Here is an 18,505-nt window from a genome sequence, read left to right on the forward strand (position 1 = left end):
TTGAATACAAAAATTTCTTTTAATTTTTTTTTAATACCTATCCATTATTGATAAATGAATTAAAATGAAATTTTAATAACAAAAATCTTTTACCCTTAAAATTATAAGGGTATATTATTTTAAAATTTAATAAATATAAATAAATCTCAATCTATCCTAGTGTAAAAATTCAAACTGGATGCAGCGGAAGTTATTGTAAATATTTAATTTAATAAAAAATTTCCAAAATACGGTACATTAGATTGGCAGAAAACAAATGGCCATTTTCTTTGGTAGAGATTGTCTCTTTTTTCTGGGTCGAGTTTCCACTGTCCTGTGTATTCAGCAGGAATTTGAAGCTTGAAATACATGAAGTCTGGTGATTCTAGAGGTACTTCTTCATTTCAAAACGTATCTTATCTCAGTTTGTTCCAGATAAATCTCATTTAATATCTGATACGAAATTTATTTCTCCCCTGGAACCCTACAGGACAATCTATACAGTAACATAGATAATTCCATTTTTAGTTTTAAAAATGGTCCCCAAAACCCCAGTAGCGAAGAAGGCTACTTATGCATTGAATTACAGTGTAATTACAATATACGAAATGTTTTCCCGTCAACCTTTAGAACATTCATTGCCAAAAAATAACGAAGAATATGAGAAAACTCAAGTGTTTCTGTGCCAAAGCTAGGCTAAATACAAGTAACCAAATTAAACCCAGAGAATCACAATTCAATCAATGAAATGATTCCGGGGTACTTGTACTTGCATTCTCTGTGGCCATTGTAAACGTTAGACATTATTATGTGAGGTTTATTGAAGCAGAACATAATAGTGGGCATGCCATTAGAAAGCCATAATTCCACGCGTGGTTGAAAAACAATTATACAAGTTGTCAGATTCCACAAATAGATGCTACCAAAATGTTAAATCACTTCTTATCAGCCCAAAACTCACAGAAGGCCAATGGGGTCTTGGTTCCCTGGTGAAATCGACAGAGTATTAAGCCATCCACCTGGGTTCTATTCTCGTTGTCACCTGCACTAGTCGAATGGCATGTATACCCAAAAAGGATGAGCTGGATTCAAGTCCCGGGTGATTTTGGCAGAGTAGTTTCCCCTCAGACTGGCACCTAAGCTGAAGGCAGTCCATGTTCTGAAGTGTAGCCTGCCACTTTGGGTAGTGTTTCTCAAAGTGACTTTTGACCTCTCCCCCTCGCCCCCTCCAAAAAAAATGGTGGAGATAACCAACCCTTGGTAGAGCTCAGGTTCGATCTTTCAGGACCTTTGTTTTGGAGCAAAAATGCCATGAAACAAATCCAGTTGTGTGAGGAGTTGTAATTGCGTCTTTAGTGCTTTTGCTACAGGAATGGGCTTGTAGTTGGTTTCTAGTGGATAAATTATTTGATATATTATATGATTTTGTAGATGTAGGTTAATCCAGTTGTTATATTTCAATCAATGGACAAGGATGATCTTCTAAGGTCATCCTCATCTGGGTTCAGCTATTTGCCACTGTTCTTTTGTGTGAAAATCTTTCATTCTGACAAGTTTTACTTCGTGAACCAAAGAATCTCGCTGTGACGGATTTGAGGCTGCCATTTTGCCAAAAGAGGAGGAATTAACTTGCGTTGCCTGCTGCTGGGCAATCAGGCAATTAAAGCTTACCATTAAAGCTTGAAGCGTTTTGTTTAATTGTTTTTTTGGGTTTACATGTAACCAAGCACCCCCCACAAGCCTATAAAAAAGGGTAAGATATTCTTCGTGGCTCACAAAGTGCCTCCATCAACAATTGGAACAATTGGGTCATGAAGAGGGAACATGTCACAGTTGAGTTTTGACTCAGGGTGGAAAGGATAACAATTCTTTCTCTCAACTATCCAAACTAGATCCAATTGACAGGCTTTGTTTTGTTATGCTTTCTTCCTCCCAACTTTTGTTTGAGGTCCAATAAAATATCACAGATGAGATTTTACAGATTTTGGGGCATAATTTCCTCATGCTTTTTGCATGAATTGACAACATTCTACTTAATAAATGGTAATATGATATCATGGCATCTAAAACATACGTTATCGTTATGGAGATGTACGATCCTTTGCTTGAGAAGGTTTCCTTCAACCTGGATGTCAACTTGCAGTTGGGTCACTTTAAAATTTAGTGGGTCTAAGTTATAATGGTCTTTGAAGCTCCTGCATATTAGTAAGTGGTTGTGTGGCAACTCTATAGAAATTTGAAACGCCATAGACAGGCTGAGAAATCTAACTGAAATAGGACAGTGGAGAGAAGCAGATTTGGATAGTGAAAAAATGTTTGCTTTAGTTTTAAACACTTCCAATTTTGAATTTTGTGTGCAAACCACTAATAAAAATGCTTGGTTATTGCTATATTTAACCAAGTTTATGAGATGGGAGCAGGAAGACACACAAGGGGATGTTTGGAAACACCCTCAAATTTTAGGAAAATTCAAGGGGCACGGGGGGCGTTGGGGTCCCTAGCATAGGGGTCCCCATCTCTTAAATTAAAAAATATAAAATAATAATGATAAAATTTTTGTTCTATCTTCATGGGTTGTTAGACAAGAAAATCTTGGGGGAGTGCCCAGGTGTCCCCCTTTTGGGGGAGGTGGGGAGAGGGAAGGGGGCGCTCAGAGGATGCTTAGATGTCCCTCTTTTGGGGAAACGTGTCCCTGCCATTGGGGAAATGTTTCCAATGTTTTAAAACTCCGGCTCCGACTCAAAAATGATAGAGGGTCAACTCCGACTCCGGCTCCGACTCGGCCGGTTTGATTTCAATGACTCGGTCGTTGTAAAAAATAAATTAAATATATATATATATATATTTTTAATAAAAAACATAATTTCAAAATTTTCATTCATGTTTCCAAACACAAAGCTTTAGAATATAGAGAGAAGACAACATATGATCAAATTATGCTCATGAATATATCCATTATATCAAAATGGCACCCAGTGCACTGTCCAATACAAAGTTCATACTTAGCCATCAATGCCAGGATTCTTTTCTGCGTATGCCTAAGGACAATCACTAGACTACAACAACAATAATACCAATTCTCTGCCCCTAATGAAGTCTCAAAACCCTTGATTTAATTATGGTCAAGCTCTAGAACAATAAGAGGTAAATATGTATTTATTAGTCCATTGCCAGAACGTTTGCCTTTTTAAAAACACTGTATGCTTAACGCATTGTTTTAGTTTTCTAATTCATGCCACTAGGATAACCATACTTCGGCCTTGTAATTTTCAGAACTTTCTCACAGTGATAGATTACTTGAGGGCTATAAATATGCAATAAACAACAACACAACCATTGATATGTAGGAGGCGGAACAACTTTTGACAAATGTGCTTCAGGATTTTTGTCAAAGAGCTGAGCTGGCGGAGTTGTTACCGAGCCGACCGAGTCATTACCGAGTTAGCCGAGTTGTTACCGATTCGACCGAGTCAATGATTGGCTCGGTAGCGACCCGGCCAGCTGTTTCGTTTCAGCCACCCATCTGACCCGGTTAGGCATTGGCTCGGTTTGACTCGGTCGTTTTTTAAAACAATATGTTTCCCAATGCCTTTTCCTGGGGGGCATGCCCCCACATGCTTCCCACGCTTTAGGTATAGGGGTACGTCTGGGGAAACATTTCCCTAGGCATACCCCTATCCCTAGAATGTAGGAAATGTTGGGGGTGCGCCTCTCACTCTAGGGAAGGTGTGCCCATGAAACACTAGGTTATTGATATAGTCAACTATAAAAGAAAAATTGGTAATGTTACATATTGAGTGAAGTTTCCAATAATATATTTTCTAGTTTTCCAGAACCTAAGATAGTACCAAAAGCTCTAGGGGTGTTCTCTAAACAAAGTAATCAAGCAAAGGACAAGAAGCTAAGCTTTGACAACCATTCCAAATTTCTGGCAATGAGCACAGAAATAACAAAGGCCTAATTTCATCATCAAAATTTACATCTATAGAACTTAACTAACTGATAACCGTATTAAATTCATTTAAATGATCAGCAAAAGATCCACCTTCTGACATCTTCATATTAAATAGACACTTCATAAGAAATACCTTATTTGAGGCTGAGGGATTTTCATATAGTTTGGCCAATGTTGACATTAAACCCTTTGTTGTTGTTTCCTTTGAAATGTTGAATGCGACTGACACTGCCAAACACGACTGTATTGTTCCAAGGGCCTTTCTGTCGAGAATCTCCCATTCTGCGTCCATCATACTCGTCGGCTTCTTTGTTTTTCCGCTCAGTGGTAGGTACAATTTTTTTTGATACAAATAATCTTCCATTTGCATCTTTCATAGTTGGTAGTTTTGGTTGTTGAATTTCTCAACCCTAAATCTACCATCTTCTACAATTGCTCCCACTTGAACTAGGAACCCTTCTTTTCTGCGAGTTTATTAGCCAAATAGACCTTCGACTCTGATACCAGTTGTTAGAAAATGATATGTTGCAGAGCAATGAAATACATAAAATATTGCAGAAACACAAACAGAGAAAACACATAAAACAAGAGAGACACAAATATATGTGGTTCACCCAATTTGGGCTATGACCACGAAGAAACAACCAGTCATTCATTTTATATTATCTAGCAAAATGAAGAGATACAACCTACAACAAATCCGCTGTAATTTCCTCTTTGCTCTCACACAATCTCCTCTTTCTTTCTCGCACAAAATCATTATACAGAGCCAAAATACAATTCCCTCATATAAACTGAGGGTTGCTTTCTTGGGGAAAAACCCTAAATTAACATAACTTCTACCTGTTAGATTATTCGCTTAATGAACGGTTCAGATTGACTACGAAATTACAATATTTTACAAGACAATTTTTCCTCTAATTTTTGGCTTCGGGGGTGTTGCCCCCGAACCCCCATCGGGGGCTCGCTAGCCCCAGGATCCCAGTAGAGGGGGGGCAAGTCCCCCTCGCACCCCCCGCGTGGAGGGGTGTACAGTCTTCCTGGGGTATTGTTGGCTTGTAGGGGTCTGACTCAGGTTCGAAGTTAATTAGCCAAACAAATCCCTGTACTACTGGCCCTTTCGGCAACAGTTCGCGGAGCGCGAACTGAGGTCTCACCCGAAGTAGTATGGGGGGGTGTTGGAACCAAGTTTCCGCACCCTTGAGATGTCTGAGGGTTTGATTCGTTCCAACTGCTCGTCCTTGCGTGCAGGTTGCTTCACGCACTTCCTTGGCCTTCGCGCCCTGATATACTTGCCTTCGCGCAGCCCTAACCAGGGGCTGTGGGGCTTCTGCGCTGCTGGAGCAACGCTCTGCACTATTTCCCTAAGTCACCCCTGAGATCTTACCTATCTTCCTTCGTCAGTTAGTTATCTTCGTGTAAATAGAAGCTTTGTGTTATATTTATTTATACACACATATAAGTTCGCGCAACAAATAAACAATACGCTTGCAATTTATACCCAATAATACATTTAAACAGGAAAAGATACACAGAAATATGGTAAATTTCTCTTTATTAATTCTTCCAACGGTTGTGGACTACTAGGTCTCTGCACACTCAGCTGCAGCGGTCCGCACACTCAGCTGCGGACTACTAGGCCTCTGCATACTCAGTTGCAGGGGTCCGCTCACTCAGCTGCGGACTACTAGGCCTCTGTGCACTTAGCTGCAGAGCCTTTTCCTATTCTACGACCCAACGACACACTTTACACTTCGATTCAATCTCTTAGATTCATCATGCTTCTATTCTTTGACTATTCTATATGATATCTTCTACACTTAGAGCCTCGCTCTATTTATACAATCCCATGGTCTGCAGACCATGGGTAGGTCTTATCAAGCCAACATTATATTACAAAAACAAGGGCGGACAACCTTGTGACTCTATTATGACTTCGCGCTCTGCGCCCACAATTCGCGGAGCTTTTACAAAGGACTTGGTCAAAACTTGGGCTTTAAGCCCCAAAACATGCCTTGGGGGGATTCCATGCCCAACAGGCCCCCAACACAAACATCGTGACTCGCCCTCGAGTCACTCTGTCGGCGCAGAGATCTTCGCGCGGAGTCCCTCCAACTCTACTCGAACCGCTGCAAGGTCGGCAGCGCACTGAGCGGCTGCCTGCTGGATCTCCTGTACGCGTTGTTTTAAGACCGCAGTGTCGGAACTGCTTCCCTGCATCTGTTCCTGCGTCCCTTGCATTTGGGCGAGCTTGCCTTCAATTGTTTCCGTGATGGTGAAGGCCTCGTCGATCCAAGGCTGAACGCGCGCTTTTAGGACTGCTTCTTTGTGTCATGCTGCGTCCACCTGTTCTTTCAGTGCTTTGGCCTGTTGCATCTGCGCAAGCCTCTGGGTGAGGGCCACCGTCTGCGCAGTTCCTTTGACGCTGTCATATTGCTGTTGGAGTTCACACGCCTCTGTCTCTAAGTGCTGGATGTTGGGGTCCTCCTGCAGATTCGTGAGGACCTCAAATGACTCCTCCAACATTCTGGTGCAGTCCCTCACTGCACTGCCGATCTCGTCCAGTCCTGCTGTAATAGCGCTGGCATGCTGTTCTCTTACTTCCGAAGGGGTGGATGACTGCGCCTTCAACTGCAGCTTTGCGATCTGAAGGTTCAGCTCCAGCTGAACCTTAGTCATTTCTTCTCGTGCCTCGCACACCCTTGCTGCTAGCTTGTGGATGCGCGCCTCTGCTGGTGTGTCTGCTGGGATGGCCAGCTCAGGGACGCTTTGACAAGCTTCGTCCAGTACCTGTACCAACTGTCGATTCTGCGACACCACTTTGTCGTGCTGCAAGCTCAACTGCTCCATGTTGATCTTTTGCTCGCTTAGTACTTGCAGCGCGCGGCTCTCCCTAGCCCGCAGTTCTACAGTAATCCCATCCTGCAGGACGTATAGTGTCTCCCGTGGGAGCGTAACCATGTTGATCTCGATACCCTTTAGTGCGCTAATCGCGGGCCTGTCGGCCTCATTTGTTGTCACTACTGCCCCTTCCGGCAACACTATTTTATTGGTCGTTCGAGCGCGCAGCATCTGTTCTGTTGCAGTTGTCCCTACTGCGAGGCTGATCGAAAGGGTGCCAGCCTGAGGAGTGCGCACCTGCAACTCCTGCAGCGGTGCTTTGAGGCCCCCTAACACAATTTGGTTCTCCTACACAATTCTAGAGGGCCTTGGAGGTGATATCGCACATTGTCTTGCTAATGTCATGCAGATCACCCTCAGTAAGGGTGATCAGGTCAATAGACAACTTTGATGCCTTGACCTTCTTGCACGGCCTCGTCCGCTCGCTCGGGCGTTGGCACTTCAGCTGTGTTGATGCAGTTTGTGGGTCCGCGCCTCCCTCCTCTTCCTCTACTTCCTACCCATGCGAAGGCAACTTTTGGCCCTCGCGTGCCTTCGCGGCTGCCTCCTGTGCTGCTACTGCTGCTACGGCCTTTTTCTGTTCTGCTGCTGTCTGTGCAGCGTCCCACGCCTACTGCGCTTCTGCTGCTGCTGCCTCCTCCTTTTCTCTGCCAGCTGCGTCATGCACATTTTGACCTCCTCTTTCTTCCTTTGCGTCGCAGATTTCTCCATTGCCGCGATGTTTGGAGCGCGCCACTCCGACGGTCATGTCTCTAGTACATCAAAGATTACATCGTCCGTGGCTACAAAGGGTAGCTCTCTCCATTGCTTGGCCGGGTCCTTGCGCGCTCTGATGTATATGCTGTGGAGGTTCGCTTTAAACTCTGCAAAATTTTGCAGGCTGTTGTAGACAATGGGTTATAATCGTGGCTTGCAGTTAATCCCCATCCCGAGGTTCGTTTCCATAAACACCCAGAATATCTTACTGTCGCAGATCCGATTTGCATCCTTTGTGGCCTAGAGCGAAGCGTACTTCGCGGCCTCTGGCAGATCCCTGTCAATTGTGGGGAACTGACTATCCTCCGACAATTCCCCTGCCACGAGCACTATGGACAATAGAAGCCATGCATAGTGGAACATTTTGCCTTGTTCCTAAGCCTTGCGACAATTCTCCAAGAATTCCTTGCAGAGGAACTCGGACCAGTTAAACTGGACCCCCTCCGCGCATTGCTCAGCAAGTGCTACCACCAGCGCGGGTACCTCGTTCGCGCAGAACTTGCACATAACCTTACTTGCTAGTATTTGGGTTGCCACTCTTACTGCTTTGTTGTTGATGCTGGATATGGCATAGCCCCTTTTCTTCTTCTCCAGTTTATATTTCTTCTTCATGGCCTCCGCGATGGCCAAGTCACTGCTTTTCCCCTCCGAGATATCTGCGGGGTCCTCTCCTTTGCATGGAAGCCGGGTAATGCGGTGAATCAAGTGTTTCGTGATGGGGATGGGCTCCTCCAGCCACAAACACCCACCATGCACTAGGCAGAGCAACTACCTAATGACGAAAATTGTTATTGGGGCGCGGTGGAAATGCGACACCCAGAGCAGGTTTAGTAGCCCTGCCTTTTCCACTCCACGCAACCACTTTCGCGGCTCTAATTCGGTAACCCCCGTCGCGATGTTCTGCTTAGGCTTCATGAGCTGCACGGTCTCTAGGTGAGGGAACTTCTCGTGGTCAGCAAGATCCCAATCTTCAAATTTCAAGCTAGGCACCCGTCCCAGGTGCGTGCCCTCAAAAATGATGTCGTTTGGGAGGAGCGGGGTCTGGAGAGAGCTCTTGCTCTCGTCAAGATCCTTGGGCACTTTAGCCTTCCCCTTTTGCGGGGGGATATAGGCGGGCAGCTTTGTTGGAGGGTGCGCAGGCTTAGTTTCCTCCTCCATGCCTTCGTCCTCGTCTTCTTCAATGATAAGGTCCTCCAGGTCTTCCTCCTCCTCGTCAGTTTCTATGTTAACGACTTCCCCTTCTCCTCCATTGTCAGCTTGGTGCGCAGCGGGTTTTGCAGGGACACACGTACGGGAACCATCGCCTGTTTGTCTTTCTTCGGCCTCGGTGTGCGCGGTGATTTAGGGATTTCTGCCACAATCCCGACACCTTCAGGGGCATCCCCCACAGTCAGGGCCTGCACGGCCTCTTCGGCGGTCATCTTTGTAATTTCCATAACTTCCTTAGATGCTGCCATCGTGTTCGACCAGAAATCTATCACTCGCGTAATCAAGGGCTCAATTAACGTTCTGCATAGGTCAAACAAGGCTCTATTCAGGCTACGCGGGGTATACAACAACTCAATTTGCAAATGACCAAGTGTTGTTTGCTAGGCAGCCCTTTGTAATTTATAACGCCTTTTGAATTTGAATTCGACCATTCCCCCCAAATCCGGTTCATTAATGCTCTCTTGGTGGCAGATTTTCCCAAATCTTGCCCATAAATCGCGTCTTAAATGCCTGCCGCCCGCTCCATTTGGTCTCAAGTCGAGCATCACATCGTGAATAGTGACTCCAATGGTCACTTTCTGGCCAACCCGCGCGGCAGCGCAACCCTTGTTGCTCAGTCGCGGACCTTGTGACTCTTTGCTTATGCGCAGCTCCCAGGCAGAGTAGTTTATAGTCCCGCGCCTCCTTTCAACTGCCAGGAGCACTAAGACTGTACTTTCCATGGCTAGTCAGGTGGTCGTGCCACCTGTATAGGGTTTCATTCGGTCATCCATCACTTTTCCTGAAAAATACCCACCTTTTATTGTTACTGGTGGTGTCACACACTTTATCATCTGCAGCACGCCATCATGGTTGATTCGCTTAGTAATATGTGGTCCAAGCCAAGGCATTAGACTGATCACTTCGCGGCGATAGTTCCCAAACTTGTAAGCGTGATTGTGCGCACCCTGTTTTATCACCCTGGTCTTCTTATCAAGAAAATCTCCCTTTATCTCGTCCTCTAGCTTCTTGACCTCTGCTTCCACTAGAGTGCTTTTTTTTCCTTAATCGCACCCTTTATTTCTCAAGTTCTTGGAGCCTAAAATTACCCTGTTAGATTTCTTCCTCCGATCCCAAGCGTTCTGCTTCATTCGGCTGTGTGATCCCTTCTTTCAAGGCTTCGCGAATCGTTGCATCGGCCGGTGCTTCCATGCGCGGACTAGGCATTTCATGCTCTATGGGGATTACAGCGTTCGCTTCATACTCCAGCCTCAGAGGTGCTTGCACCGTCAGTTTCTTGCACGTGGTCCTATAAGCCCATAGAACCGCTGGTACGCGCAGGTCCTAGTCAGTCCGCTACGCATTGTGGACCTTGTTCAGCGCTTCGCATACTTCGGTAAAGGCTTTGGCGTGGATAGCCTTCTGTGCACTTCGTCTTTCCATATTTCGTGGTTCCAACCGGAGGGGTTGTTCGTGCCATTGCCTCGTCTGCACATGCTTACTGACCGTGTTTCCTAACGCGAAGACAGTGTGCATCCGCGTAGGTTTCGTACCATATGCCTGTATCCACCTGGATAGGTGGGCGCGCAGACCGTTTCGTTTGGAAATCTTGTCTGTTAATCGCATTTGAGGCTTCCCAAACCGCATGCGCATCATCCTCCTGCATTCGCACCAGTCCTCAAAGCTTCTTTGGTGCGTACCCCACCACCTTGCGGGTGTAGCGTGCAGTACCCATTTCAAAGCTTCGAAACGTTGCTGTTCCGGCACCTCACTTTCAAATTTGTTCAGGAAGTCATCCACCTCACTTAACCCATCATACATAGGCAGATCCCTTACCTCCGTCGATATGCAGCGCAGCGATCTCGTCATCATGTTACAGTTCAGTGTGGTTACCTCGTGTAACCGATTCTACCATCGTTCTATCTCCTCGTCAGAATTCGATGTGCATGAGATTTTGCGCTCCCATGAGATTCGTCCATCCGTAGTTGGATTCACCCAGTCTTGCTCTCGCGCGGTTATCTTGTAGATGTAATCCAAGTCGTCGTCGCTGTCATAGTCGTGCACCGGCTCCGTGTAGCGCGATCCTTCTGTAGGGTCCAAAGGTACAACTACGCGTAAAGACTTTTTCTCAAAAATCATCTTGCGCTTCTTCAGATTTATCACCCCATTCATGTCAGTGGCCCAATCTATTCCTAATAGCGCAGGGTAGGGATTGCTGTCATCAACAATCTCTATCACTTCGAAATCTGCTAGCGCGCTTGCTCCTTCGATATCCACTGTGATTCCCTGTAATCTCCCCATAGGTAGGATCTTTTGCTGGTTCGCCATTCGCAGTTGGATAGGAGACCATTGCAGCATAGGCCTTCCCATGTGCTCCCAGGTCTGCTTCGGCAGGACGTTCACGTCCGACCCTAGATCCAGAATCACTTGGTCCATCTCATATTCTCCAATCTGCGCGGTCAATCTCATCTCCCTTCCCGTTCGCGTCGTGTGCTTTCCGAGCTTCCAGACTACGTGCGGTTCTCCTAGCGCGGTCCCAACGCATCTATTTATGAGTTCCTGCAGCCCCTTTATGAGCATCGATGGGTCCATTTCCGGCTCTGGTCTGTCTTTACTTCCTAAAGTAGAGGCATCAACGAAGCTCTTCTTGGCTTCCATAAAGGTTTCCTTAGCGCTCTCCAAATCAAACTCTGGTTTCTTCGTTGGAGCCTTGCAAACCCAAGTACTTTCTTCATGTTGCTTGCCTTTGTCATCTCTTGTCGTAATTCCACTTCGGAGCACAATATTTACATTAGGGTCTTCCTCGCGCAGCTTAGACCTCATCATTTGCAGGTTCTGAGTCGGGGGAGGTTGGAGTGCTCCTTTATCACGCAACCTTGCTATCAGTGTGGGACAATCCTTTGTCTCGTGATCAAACAATGTACAATACAAGCATGATGGCCGCGTTGGATTTGTACAATCGCGGGCATAATGTCCTGGCCCTTCGCAATTGTAACATATCAGCTGTCCGCGACCTCTTCCTGGTCCTCCTCCACCTCGGCCTCATTCGTGCCCTTGAAATCTGGTTCGCGCCATCCCTGCGTTCTGGTCAAGGGCTTGCGTTTCGGCTTGAACTCTGTAGGTAGGAGTCTGATCCATCATCAACTCATAACTTCTACAGGTGCGCTCATCATGTCCCACTGATCTACAGAAATTACAGAACAATTGCTGTGAATTCTGCGTGTACTTTTGTAATAAATGGCAGTTATCTGTAGCATGCTTTCCTCCTATCTGACAAATTGCGCACCATAGTGCAGGCGCCGCGCTCAATCCTGCTTGTGCCTCTGGTCTCAATGGCATTGGTCCTCCTCTCGCGAGGTAATTCGCGAACACCGGGCAGTGGTCCTTGTCATGTCCCTGACCCTTGCACTTTACGCACCATACCTCATCGCGCACTTCTAGGCAAGCTATCCTGTCTTGTTTCAAACTTTGCATCTCAAGGCACAAGTTTTTCAACTGCACATGAATTTGTTGAACCCCCAGGTTGGGATCCTGTATCGGGGTCTCATGCAGTCTCATCGCAACCTCCAAGGCCTCGGCCTGAGTTGTTAGCCTCTGTTGTGACAGCGCGTTCCTTAGATGCGGCGTTAATGATGCTACAAACCATTTGCGGTGTTGTCCATCCGTCAACGTCATTTTAGCTTTGCGAATTGTGCACTTCAGCCTTTGATCCAACTCCCAAGGGGTCTCGCCTGGTAGCATTGTGATTTCCTTGAATCCAATGATCGACTGCGCCTTTGACTTTAGCTTGCTAAATTCTTTGTTTAGCCCAGTTTGAATATTTACGATCCCCGCATTCGGATTGTCATTAGAATGCTTAATGTACCAGGTCAACACGCGATCCTGTAGAGCGCTGACCAACGTTGCTTTCTTTATATTGTTATCTGTGACTCCCTGCACTTCCCATACAACTTTTATTACAAACCAAAACTAGTCCGGATCCTCATTCCCTACTCCCTTGAACACTGACAACTTTATCGCGCTTGCCATATTGATTCGCGGTGGTGGTAGAGGTGGTATGGACGAAGATGGGGGTGAAGATGGTGAAATTGGCGGTGGTGTGGGTGGGGGTGGTATGCGCGGAATCCTTTGCCTTATCAAATTGATCACACTTCTTGGTGAGACCTTTGCGAGCTCTTCTTTGCCCCCTCGCGGAGGTGAAATCAAGGGGCTAGTTTCTAGTTCTGTACTACCTTCGTTTCTGTAGATTCTCCCACTTCGTGTAGCCCCAAACATCAATTTATTCACATAACTCGTTTTTCACACAGTAGCATTTTAATCCAAGTGTTCAAAGATTTAACGTACTTACCTCGCGGCCCTTTGAGGAAGCGACATTCTGCCTCGCTATAGCTGACTGAAGTATCTACCGCGAACTCGGTGATGAATCCTCCTATAATTCAATCGAGCCAGTGATCAACAGCGCGCGCGATCTTATCCTCCGATGCTTCCAATCTGCGCACCAATTCTAGAGTCCACACAATAGGTCTGTCGAGCTTACACCTTCCTTGGTTATCTGCTAGCTTCGCGATCCACTCGTATAGCTCAGTAGGGAAAGATGCGAAGAAAATTTCGTGGATCTCTGTGTATAAGTAGCAGTCTAACCACTCTTCCTTTGATAGTCGTGGGTTCCTGTTCTCCTGCGTCGCGAACTTGTGAATCTTCCTATCCAACCAATCTTCAATTCCTTTCTTTGTTGGATTCCAGTGATACGACATCAGACATCTCTATGCAGATCCCAGTCCCGGCAACGGAACCATTTGTTGGCTTGTTGGGGCCTGACCCAGGTTCAGAGTTAATTAGCCAAACAAATCCTTGTACTACTAGCCCTTTCGGTAATAGTCCGCGGAGCGCAGACTGAGGTCTCACCTGAAGTAGTATGAGGGGGTGCTAGAACCAGGTTTCCGCACCCTTGAGATGTCTGAGGGTTTGATTCGTTCCAACTGCTCGTCCTTACGTGCAGGTTGATTCGCGCACTTTCTTGGCCTTCATGCCCTGATATACTTGCCTTCGTGCAGCCTAACCAAGGGCTGTGGGGCTTCCGCGTTGTTGGAGCAGCGCTCTGCACTATTTACCTAAGTCACCCCTGAGATATTACCTATCTTCCTTCGCCAGTTAGTTATCTTCGTGTAAATAGAAGCTTTGTGTTATATTTATTTATACACACATATAAGTTCGCGCAACAAATAAACAGTACACTTGCAATTTATACCCAATAATACATTTAAACAGGAAAAGATACACAAAAATATGGTAAACTTCTCTTTATTAATTCTTCCAACGGTTACAGACTCGACCTGCCCTGCGCACTCAGCTGCAGGGGTCTGCGCACTCCGCTGCGGACTGCTAGGCCGTTGCGCACTTCGCTGCAGAGCCTTCTCCTATTCTACGACCCAACGACACACTTTACACTTCGATTCAATCTCTTAGATTCATCATGCTTCTATTCTTCGACTATTCTATATGCTATCTTCTACACTTAGAGCCTCGCTCTATTTATACAATCCCATGGTCCGTGGACCATAGGTAAGTCTTATCAAGCCGACATTATATTATGAAAACAAGGGTGGACAACTCTGTGACTCTATTATGACTTCGCGCTCCGCGCCCACAATTCGCAGAGCTTTTACAAAGGACTTGGTCAAAACTTGGGCTTTAAGCCCCAAAACATGCCTTGGGGGGATTCCATGCCCAACAGGTATACTTCCGGCTGAAACAAGACTTCTAAATCAGGAATATAATCAGACTCCACACCCAACAGAAATATGGACACCTAGACTTGAGGGTGTACCACCTTAAGGGATGTGCAAACCTTATTGTCCCATGTCGAGTTCATGCTTAGCGTAGTGCTCCACTTGGGGTGTTATTGTTGACATAGCCCAGGGTTTACTTGGGGACTTATTCCATGTTTTATAGTTGGCCTCCTTGTTATCACACAGATTTGCACTTAAGAAGAATAAGTAGATCAATTAGGAAACTCGAGAACTAACCCGGTCACCAATACTTACCTTTCCATTCGGACTGGTGCTTTTCCAGTCTCAGGGGTCTGTCCCTAAAGATTGTGTATATTATTTCTAACAAGTAAAATTCCATGATAAACCAAATCAAATCAACACACTAAATTTGCCCTTGAAGTGCCTCGAAGCACTCAAGAACAATATAAAAACTGGATAGAATTTAAAAGGTTCATATTTTTTTTTTCTTTAATTGTAATTGGAGGATATATAATTAATAAAGTTTGTAGCAAAGAGTACAATAAAAAGAGTTCCGGTCTTCTATTTACAAACCAAAAAGAAAAGGCTATCCAGTGAAACACAAGCCTGGAAATTCCGGTAGTACACCATGGGCCTTTCAAATTGATAAGTATGAAGTCTATAGAAGATACCAAACAAATATACTACTTTAAAGAACATAATTGAAAATAAGTAAGCTAGTGGATCACTGATGAACTTGATCCCGAGGTGCCTGCTTCCTTTGATGGAGTTGTATTCACTGTGGTTTGTTGTATTGGAACTTCTTCTCCGGGGGAACTCTTCTCTGTAGCTGAGGAAGGAGCAGGAATACCAAGTGCATTCTACTGTTGCTTGACAAGATAAGCTATGTTTGCTGCAAACTAGCCAACTCGGCTTCAAAAGTCAAGATATGCTTTTTTCAGGCTCTCAAAATTCCCATAATAATCTCCACATGAGAGCTAGAAATTGAGCCTTGTTCCCCCAATTTTCTTTGCAGTGCTTTTATTAAACTGTCATGTCTTTCCAAGGATTAAGCATGCTGCTTGAGAGCCTTTTTAGTTTCTTCAGATCTGTGTAATTCGTTGTCCTTGGAATTCTAAGCCAGGAACAGGGAAAAAGAGCCACTGCAAAAGGGCTTCTAAACTAAAAGAGGAGATAGAGCTGAGCAAGTCCACAATAAAAATAGGCCCGCACCCCAACCACTCCACATAAAAACCGCATGAACCCAAAATCATACAGCCCAAATTCCACAAAGATAAACCAGGAACCAAAACAGAGAGAAGCCAAGTCTTAAAACAAAGAGAACATCAGAGATGAGGCACTGCAAAAGAAGCCAAACCTGAAATCTAGTGGGAGTTAATAGGAGAAAATATAAAGGTGCCAACTACGTGACCAGGCGAGGAAAACGAATTCACCTCTGAAGAATTGAAGACTAACAATGTCCATCCAGAATACCAAAAGATCTGATTTGAGTTAGAGATCACCGGCAAATTGGAGAAGAGAATGCTAATACCCAAAATGCTTTAGGGGCTCTCAACTTTAAGCCAAGCCGAACCACCATGCCCACTGCCAAAGAAACACATGGGAAAAGCTATTAAAATCCCACACATATCTGCCATGACCTTCTGCAGTGATTCAAATAAGTGCTGTTTGGGAGAGGACTGTGTATAAGAGTTAATAGAAATGTCTCATTGTGCCCCCTTCACTTTGAGAGAGACCAGGATCATAGAATTGCCCTTGTGCCAATAAATTATATTTACAATTGTCACAAAGTGATGGTTAAGGAATGGGCTCTAATGTGACCACATTATTGAGGTCTGAGGTCCCTTCTTTTTGTGAAGTGGCTAGAGATGCATAGTGATCTGCTTGTGCATTGTTGTCCTACAAAGCATGGTAAAAGTTGAGGTTGGAGTTTCCTCTCCAAGAGGGAGAGGTTTTAGCCCTGGCAGAATGTCTACATCTTGTGTTCTTGTCTCTTTGTTTTTGGTAGCTATTTGATGAAATAAGAAACACACACTCTGATAATGTGAAAAAGAAGATTATGCTAATAAAAAAACTAAAAAATGCCTCACAAATAGTTATCAAGTCAAGAAGAATCTCATTAACTACATGTGCCCTAGATTCTTCAACAAGAACAACGTCCAGAGAGAGGCAGATGTTGGCCCATGCAGAGCTGACGCAGTGGCAGCGCAGGCCTCTGAGGCAGATCAAATTCCTGCTGAGGAAATCGAGTTTTAGTAGCCAGGAGCCGAGGTGTGAGACCGGGAGGTAGAGATTTGGATTTTCCAGCCAGCAAAGGGTCTGGAGAAGGAGCAATGTGACACCCAACGGGGGTGATGCAGGGACTGCGTGGGAGTGACACAGTTCTGCGCAGATGCTACACAAAGGGTAAACAGAGGCTCCAGTTCAACGTGATTAGACTCAGATTCTCCTAGTGACAGGGTGAGAACACTTCAACATTCGTTTTGTCCAGTTTCTCTCTATATTGGATTGCTAGTTGAGCATCCAAGAATTGTACTCAGATTTACTATTGCATAATAATAAAACCCTCAGATCTGCTGCATTGGTTTTCCCACATTGGGTTTTTCCGGGGACATTTGTCCAAAAATAATGGTGTTATTGTGTTGTATTTTCTTTCTTGCTTAGTCTCTTGTTTCCGCATATAAATTAATTAAGTGAAGGCTGCAGTGTATGTATTTCAATATTTTCCGTAGGAAACTGCAAATAACTTGTTCATGTAAATCTAACAAGTAGGAGAAATATCATCAGTTGCTGCAGTAGGGATTCCGGTTTAGGAATTTTCACATGGTATCAAAGCTGCAAGTGGAACAAGAAGAGTAGTGCCAGAGAACCCAACGCTGAGTAGAAGAGGGAGATCGAAAAGCTGCAGGAGGTAGCAGTTCGAAACCCCAGAGGGTTTGCACAGTTCTAGCCGGAGGGCTGAAATTTCGAGGCAATCTCTCTCCGAGTGAGTCGACGGAGAGAAGGACTTCAGATCAAGATCTTGCCATGGCAGAGGGAGCAGCGCTGAAGCCTTGGCGTGAGGAGAAGTTGGTGGGATGCATATTTTTTTGTAGGCAGTTTGCTGGGCAGAAAATCGTTAGAAGAAAGAGGAGAAGCACGGTTGAGGGAATTTCTTCCTCAAAGAATTCCTAGCCAAGGAATTCGAATTCTCTAGAGCTGAGCAGCAGCAAGGGGCAACAATTTTACTAGCTCCAGCAGGGAGTGCGTAGGCTAGCCCAACAACAACACAGAGGAGAGAGGAGATTTTCAACATTTGTGGCAGAAATGGCAACCAGTGGCTTGAGGAATCAGGACAGGTTGGATAGGGCATCCAACTACATCATCTGGAAGGCAAGAATGTCGTTCCTTCTAGATGAGCATGCCCTCAAGACATACGTCGACAGCGTGGTGGTTGTCCCTGCAGATGCAGATCCGTTGAAGAAATACAAGGCTGAGATGGCGAAGGTGAAAAGAATGATCCTCGACAGAGTGAAGGATCATGTGGTTTGTCACATCGCTAGTAGGGGGACTGCTAAGGAGATGTTGGACACTGTCTACATTATATCATGGGATTTTCCGAGCAGAGGAAGATGTACCTTGAGCAGAAACTAAGATCCGCTCAGATGCAGAAAGGGGAGCTTGTGGATCCATTCCTCACGAAGCTTCAGGAGATCCGTGATGAATTGATTGCTGTGGGGTATACACCTCAAGATTCAAGAGTTGGTTAGATTGGCCCTCAATTCTGTCTCAGATGAGTGGCAAGTTTTTGTCCAGAGTATCCTGGGCAGAGCAATTTGCCAAATTGGGATGAGATGTGGGCAACTCTAAAACAAGAGGAGCTGAGGAGAGACTTAGTCAAGGTTAAACTTGACGGAAGTAGCAACAGTGGGTCAAAGCCCAAGGAGGAGGAGAATGCAACCCTTGCATCGAAGGGACAACAGGAGCAATGGAGACG

General features: G+C 45.3%; 1 protein-coding gene across 1 annotated transcript in view; it reads left to right on the top strand.

Moving 5' to 3' along the window:
* Positions 1–212: 212 nt before the first annotated feature.
* Positions 213–18,505, top strand: part of LOC149231450 (uncharacterized) — a 105,988-nt gene continuing 87,695 nt past the window's right edge. The window contains exon 1 of the mRNA XM_089379196.1: positions 213–370. The gene's annotated coding sequence lies outside the window, so the exon portion shown is untranslated. The remainder of the gene's footprint in view (positions 371–18,505) is intronic.

This window comes from Pinus tabuliformis, chromosome J (assembly GCF_031772625.1).
Source record: "Pinus tabuliformis cultivar Carrire ecotype Pingquan chromosome J, CPIR1, whole genome shotgun sequence".
Lineage (NCBI taxonomy): Eukaryota > Viridiplantae > Streptophyta > Pinopsida > Pinales > Pinaceae > Pinus > Pinus tabuliformis.